Below are 7,500 nucleotides of genomic sequence, written 5' to 3'. Positions count from 1 at the left end.
TTACGGCTAAAGGGATCAAGGGGTATGGAGAGAAAGCAGGAAAGGGGTACTGAGGGAATGATCAGCCATGATCTTATTGAATGGTGGTGCAGGCTCGAAGGGCTGAATGGCCTCCTCCTGCACCTATTTTCCATGTTTCTATGCTTCTATGAGAGACAGAGAGAGAGAGAGAGAGAGAGACAGAGAGAGAGAGAGAATTGAAAGAGACAGAGAGACAGAGAGAGAATGAGAGAGACCGAGAGAGACAGAGACACAGAGACAGAGACAGACAGAAAGACAGAGACAGAGATGAACAGACAGTGATAGAGAGACATAGAGACAGAGAGAGAGGGATATGGAGTGAAAGAAAGAGTGACAGAGAGAAAAAGACAGACAGAGACTGTACTCCAGTGTTATACAGTGACAGACCTGCACCCACCAGTATTGTATCCCAGTGTTATACAGTGTCAGACCTGTACCCACCAGTATTGTACCCCAGTGTTATACAGTGACAGACCTGCACCCACCAGTATTGTACCCCAGTGTTATACAGTGACAGACCTGTACCCACCAGTATTGTACCCCAGTGTAAAACAGTGACAGACCTGTACCCACCGGTACTGTACCCCAGTGTTATACAGTTGTAGACCTGTACCCACCAGTACTGTACCCCAGTGTTATACAGTGACAGACCTGTACTCACCAGTACTGTACCCCAGTGTTATACAGTGACAGACCTGTACCCACCAGTACTGTACCCCCGTGTTATACAGTGACAGACCTGTACCCACCAGTACTGTACCCCAGTGTTATACAGTGACAGATCTGTACCCACCAGTATTGTACCCCAGTGTTATACAGTGACAGACCTGTACCCACCAGTACTGTACCCCCGTGTTATACAGTGACAGACCTGTACCCACCAGTACTGTACCCCAGTGTTATACAGTGACAGACCTGTACCCACCAGTACTGTACCCCAGTGTTATACAGTGACAGACCTGTACCCACCAGTACTGTACCCCAGTGTTATACAGTGACAGACCTGTACCCACCAGTACTGTACCCCAGTGTTATACACTGACAGACCTATACCCACTAGTACTGTACTCCAGTGTTATACAGTGACAGACCTGTACCCACCAGTACTGTACCCCAGGGTTATACAGTGACAGACCTGTACCCACCAGTACTGTAGCCCAGTGTTATACAGTGACAGACCTGTACCCACCAGTACTGTACCCCAGTGTTATACAGTGACAGACCTGTACCCACCAGCACTGTAGCCCAGTGTTATACAGTGACAGACCTATACCCACTAGTACTGTACTCCAGTGTTATACAGTGACAGACCTGTACCCACCAGTACTGTACCCCAGTGTTATACAGTGACAGACCTGTACCCACCAGTACTGTACCCCAGTGTTATACACTGACAGACCTGTACCCACCAGTACTGTACCCCAGTGTTATACAGTGACAGACCTGTACCCACCAGTACTGTACCCCAGGGTTATACAGTGACAGACCTGTACCCACCAGTACTGTACCCCAGGGTTATACAGTGACAGACCTGTACCCACCAGTACTGTACCCCAGTGTTATACAGTGTCAGACCTGTACCCACCAGTACTGTACCCCAGGGTTATACAGTGACAGACCTGTACCCACCAGTACTGTACCCCAGGGTTATACAGTGACAGACCTGTACCCACCAGTACTGTACCCCAGTGTTATACAGGTAGCCAGTGCTTGTGTTGTGTACATGATTGTCCAGGAGGTGGCAGCACAGTTTCAGGAAAAGAGTGGGAGCGTTAGAGAGTGAATGTAAAAGAGTGAAAAAGACAGCAATGGAGAGAGGGGCTCCGAGAGAGAGAACGAGAGAGATAGAGAGAGAGAGAGAGACAGAGAGAGAGAGAGAAACAGAAAGAGAGACAGAGACAGAGAGACAGAGATAGAGAGACAGAGAGATAGAGAGACAGAAAGAGAGGGAGAGAGACAGAGAGAAAAAGGGAGAGAAAAGGAGAGCATGAGAGAGAGAGAGGTACAGAGAGAGAGGGAAATAGAGAGAGAGAGAGAGAGAGAACGTGAGAGAGAGAGAGAGAGTGACAGAGACAGAGAGACAGCGAGAGAGAGAGAGCGAGAGACAGAGAGAGAGATAGACAGAGAGAGAGAGAGAAGGAGAGAGTGAGAGGGAGAGCAAGACAGGGAGAGAGAGACAGAGAGAGACAGAAAGAGAGGAAGAGAGACAGAGAGAAAGGGGGGAGGGAGAGAGAGAGAGACATAGGGAGAGAGAGAGACAGACAGAGACTTACAGAGAGAGACAGAGATAGAGAGAGAGAAACAGAGAGACAGAGAGTGTGAGACAGAGAGAGTGACAGAGAGAGTGAGACAGAGAGAGAGACAGAGAGAGAGAGAGAGAGAGACAGAGAGAGTGAGACAGAGATAATGACAGAGAGAGAGAGAGCGAGAGAGAGGGAGCGAGAGAGAGACAGAGAGAGGCAGAGAGTGCAAGAATGTTTTCATGTTTTAATGGCTGGCCAGACCAGCATTTATTGCCTGGCGAGTTGCCGTGGGAAGCTGTTGGTGAGCTGCAGGTGGTGGGTTTAATCCAGACTCAGGGCCCAGGTTGGGAGAGGAGAGCGGAGTCAGCCCACATTGGTTTGGGTCTGGAGTCACAGGTAGGCCCAGGAGCGGTGAGGTTGGACGGTGACCTTTCCTGAAGGGACGTCAGTGACCATGTTGGGTTTTTATGACATATCCAGGACCTGTTCCCTGTTCCGTCCATCCCGGTATTTTAATTCAGCTCAAACGCTCCCCCACAGCGGGTTCTGAAGCGGCGAGCTCTGTGTTCAGTCCCCGTAACAGAACCTCCTCGACAACCATAGCTCATGGTCTACAGGGCTGTAGTAATACCCGCCCTCCTGTATGGCTCAGAGACATGAACCATGTACAGTAGACAGCTCAAGTCGCTGGAGAAATACCACCAACGCTGTCTCCGCAAGATCCTGCAAATCCCCTGGGAGGACAGACGCACCAACGTTAGCGTCCTAGAACATAAGAACATAAGAATTAGGAACAGGAGTAGGCCATCTAGCCCCTCGAGTCTGCTCCGCCATTCAACAAGATCATGGCTGATCTGGTCGTGAACTCAGCTCCACTTACCCGCCCTCTCCCCGTAACCCTTAATTCCCTTATTGGTTAAAAATCTATCTATCTGTGACTTGAATACATTCAATGAGCTAGCCTCAACTGCTTCCCTGGGCAGAGAATTCCACAGATTCACAACCCTCTGGGAGAAGAAATTCCTTCTCAACTCGGTTTTAAATTGGCTCCCCCGTATTTTGAGTCTGTGCCCCCTAGTTCTAGTCTCCCCGACCAGTGGAAACAACCTCTCTGCCTCTATCTTGTCTATCCCTTTCATTATTTTAAATGTTTCGATAAGATCACCCCTCATCCTTCTGAACTCCAATGAGTAAAGACCCAGTCTACTCAATCTATCATCATAAGGTAACCCCCTCATCTCCGGAATCAGCCTAGTGAATCGTCTCTGTACCCCCTCCAAAGCCAGTATATCCTTCCTTAAGTAAGGTGACCAAAACTGCACGCAGTACTCCAGGTGCGGCCTCACCAATACCCTATACAGTTGCAGCAGGACCTCCCTGCTTTTGTACTCCATCCCTCTCGCAATGAAGGCCAACATTCCATTCGCCTTCCTGATTATCTGCTGCACCTGCAAACTAACTTTTTGGGATTCATGCACAAGGACCCCCAGGTCCCTCTGCACCTCAGCATGTTGTAATTTCTCCCCATTCAAATAATATTCCCTTTTACTGTTTTTTTTGCCAAGGTGGATGACCTCACATTTTCCGACATTGTATTCCATCTGCCAAACCTTAGCCCATTCGCTTAACCTATCCAAATCTCTTTGCAGCCTCTCTGTGTCCTCTACACAACCCGCTTTCCCACTAATCTTTGTGTCATCTGCAAATTTTGTTACACTACACTCTGTCCCCTCTTCCAGGTCATCTATGTATATTGTAAACAGTTGTGGTCCCAGCACTGATCCCTGTGGCACACCACTAACCACCGATTTCCAACCCGAAAAGATCCATTTATCCCGACTCTGCTTTCTGTTAGCCAGCCAATTCTCTATCCATGCTAATACATTTCCTCTGAATCCACGTACCTTTATCTTCTGCAGTAACCTTTTGTGTGGCACCTTATCGAATGCCTGTTGGAAATCTAAATACACCACATCCATCGGTACACTCTATCCACCATGCTCATTATATCCTCAAAGAATTCCAGTAAATTAGTTAAACATGATTTCCCTTTCACGTCTGCTTGATTGCACTATTCCTATCCAGATGTCCCGCTATTTCTTCCTTAATGATAGCTTCAAGCATTTTCCCCACTACAGATGTTAAACTAACCGGCCTATAGTTACCTGCCTTTTGTCTGCCCCCTTTTTTAAATCTCGACCAGACCAACATCCCCAGCATTGAAGCACTGACCACACTTGATCAGCTCCGCTGGGCAGGCCACATTGTCCGCATGCCCGACACGAGACTCCCAGCACCAACGCTCTACTTGGAACTCCTTCACGGCAAACGAGCCAAAGGTGAGCAGAGGAAACGTTGCAAGGGACACCCTCAAAGCCTCCCTGATAAAGTGCAACATCCCCACTGACACCTGGGAGTCCCTGGCCAAAGACCGCCCTAAGTGGAGGAAGTGCATCCGGGAGGGCGCTGAGCACCTCGAGTCTCATCGCCGAGAGCATGCAGAAATCAAGCGCAGGCAGCGGAAGGAGCGTGCGGCAAACCAGTCCCACCCTCCCTTACCCTCAACAACTATTTGTCCTGTTGTGTATGGAGAAATAGTCAGACTCAACATTGTGAGCTCAAAGTAAAGTGTGACCTTAGTCTTTTATTGCAGGTCTCCAGAGTGTCTCTCCAACCTGTGAGGCCTCCTTAAATTCCTGTGCTCCCAAGGGATTATGGGATCCCTTGAGACTCCAGGGGATGAGCCCTCTGGTGGCTGTACAGAGTAAATACAAGTATACATATATAACAACACTCCCCCCCCCACAAAGTCAATAGTGCAATTATTTACAATGTGAGTCGATCTGGGGCCCTTCTTGCCCTGGTTGATCGTCTCGGTGTGAAGGCTGGTGTTGTTGAATCATTTGTTGGGCCCTCGCTGGGCTGCTGTGCAGCTGGCCTTGCTGGGCTGCCTGGTGTGTTGGGTCCTGCTGGGCTGCTGTGGATGATGGGTTCTGCTCCGTGGTCAACCGTGGTGCCGGTTGCCTCTGGTGTGTGTGTTGGGGGGTCAAAAAAGGTAGGATCCAAGGTGGGTTGCTCAGGATAGTCCGTGAATCTGAGTTTGATTTGGTCCAAGTGTTTCCGGTGAATGAGTCCATTTGAAAGTTTGGCCCGAAACATCCTGCTCCCCTCTTTGGCCACGACAGTGCCGGGAAGCCACTTGGGACCTTGTCCATAATTCAATACAAATATAGGATTATTGATTTCAATCTCGCGTGACACATTTGCGCTATCATGGTATGCACTTTGTTGAAGCCGCCTGCTCTCTACCTGTTCATGTAGATCAGGGTGAACTAACGAGAGCCTTGTCTTAAATGCCCTTTTCATGAGCAGTTCAGCAGGTGGGATCCCAGTGAGTGAGTGTGGTCTCGTGCGGTAGCTAAGCAGGACTCTGGATAGGCGAGTCTGCAGTGAGCCTTCAGTTACCCTCTTCAAGCCTTGTTTGATGGTTTGCACTGCTCTCTCTCCTGACCATTGGACGCTGGTTTAAACGGGGAAGATGTGATATGTTTGATCCCGTTACGAGTCATGAATTCTTTGAACTCAGCACTGGTAAAACATGGACCATTGTCGCTCACCTTTGTGGGGGGGAGTGTTGTTATATATGTACACTTGTATTTACTCTGTACAGCCACCAGAGGGCTGTGTGTAGCAAACATGGCCCGCAGGCTTTCAATAATGGCAACGGACATGCTAGCCGACACTATCTCACATTCAATCCACTTGGAGTATGCATCTACAACCACAAGGAACACTTTACCCAAGAACGGGCCTGCATAGTTGATGTGTACTCTAAACCACGGTTTGGAGGGCCAAGACCATAAACTTAGCGGCACCTCCCTGGGTACATTGCTTAACTGAAAGCATGTGTTACATCTGTGAACGCATGACTCTAAGTCCGCATCAATACCGGGCCACCACACGTGAGATCTGGCTATTGCTTTCATCATTACGGTGCCTGGGTGGGTACTGTGGAGGTCAGTGATGAAGATGTCTCTGCCCTTCTTGGGGACCACTGCTCAATTGCCCCACAGAAGGCAGTCTGCCTGTGTAGACATTTCATCTTTGCGCCGCTGGAACGGCTTTATCTCTTCCTGCATTTCCACTGGGACACTGGACCACCTCCCGTGAAGCACACAGCTTTTGACTAGCGATAATAAGGGGTCCTGGCTTGTCCAGGTTTTGATCTGCCGGGCAGTGACGGGTGATTGCTCACTCTCAAATGCTTCCATAACCATGGTTAGATCTGCAGGCTGCACCATTTCTACCCCGGTGGTGGGCAATGGCAGCCTACTGAGAGCATCGGCGCAGTTTTCTGTGCCTGGCCTGTGGTGGATGGTGTAGTTGTATGCGGACAACGTGAGTGCCCATCTCTGGATGTGGGCCGATGCGTTGGTATTTATCCCTTTACTCTCGGAAAATAGGGATATGAGTGGCTTATGGTCAGTTTCCAATTCGAATTTTAGCCCAAACAGGTATTGATGCATTTTCTTTACCCCATAAACACACACTAACGTTTCTTTTTCAATCATGTTGTAGGCTCTGTCAGCCTTAGACAGACTCCTGGATGCATAAACAACTGGTTGCAGTTTCCCAAAATCATTAGCTTGTTGCAATACACACCCAACGCCATATGACGACGCATCACATGTTAGTACCAAACGCTTACATGGATCATACAACACAAGCAATTTGTTTGAGCATAACAATTTTCTCGCTTTTACAAAGGCATTTTCTTGGCTTTTGCCCCAAACCCATTCATCCCTTTTCGTAGTAAGACATGCAGTGGTTCTAACAGTGTGCTGAGACCCGGTAAGAAGTTATCAAAGTAGTTCAGGAGTCCCAGAAACGACCGCAGCTCCATCATGTTCTGTGGCCTCAGTGCGTTCTCGATTGCCTCCGTCTTCACGTTGGTGGACCTGATGCCGTCCGCCGCAATCCTCCTTCCCAAGAACTCCACTTCAGGTGCCAGGAAAATGCACTTTGAGCGTTTTAATCTGAGCCCCATGCGGTTGAGTCGACTAAGAACCTCCTCCAGGTTCTGCAGGTGCTCGACTGTGTTCCGATCTGTGACCAAGATGTTGTCCTGGAAGACCACGGTGTGGGACCGACTTCAGTAAACTTTCCACGTTTCTCTGGAATATCGCCGCCACTGATCGAATTCCAAACGGGCATCTGTTATAAACAAAAAGACCTT

This window comes from Pristiophorus japonicus, unplaced genomic scaffold, assembly GCF_044704955.1.
Source record: "Pristiophorus japonicus isolate sPriJap1 unplaced genomic scaffold, sPriJap1.hap1 HAP1_SCAFFOLD_371, whole genome shotgun sequence".
In the NCBI taxonomy this organism is placed as follows: domain Eukaryota; kingdom Metazoa; phylum Chordata; class Chondrichthyes; family Pristiophoridae; genus Pristiophorus; species Pristiophorus japonicus.
Note: the sequence above shows the minus strand (reverse complement) of the source record.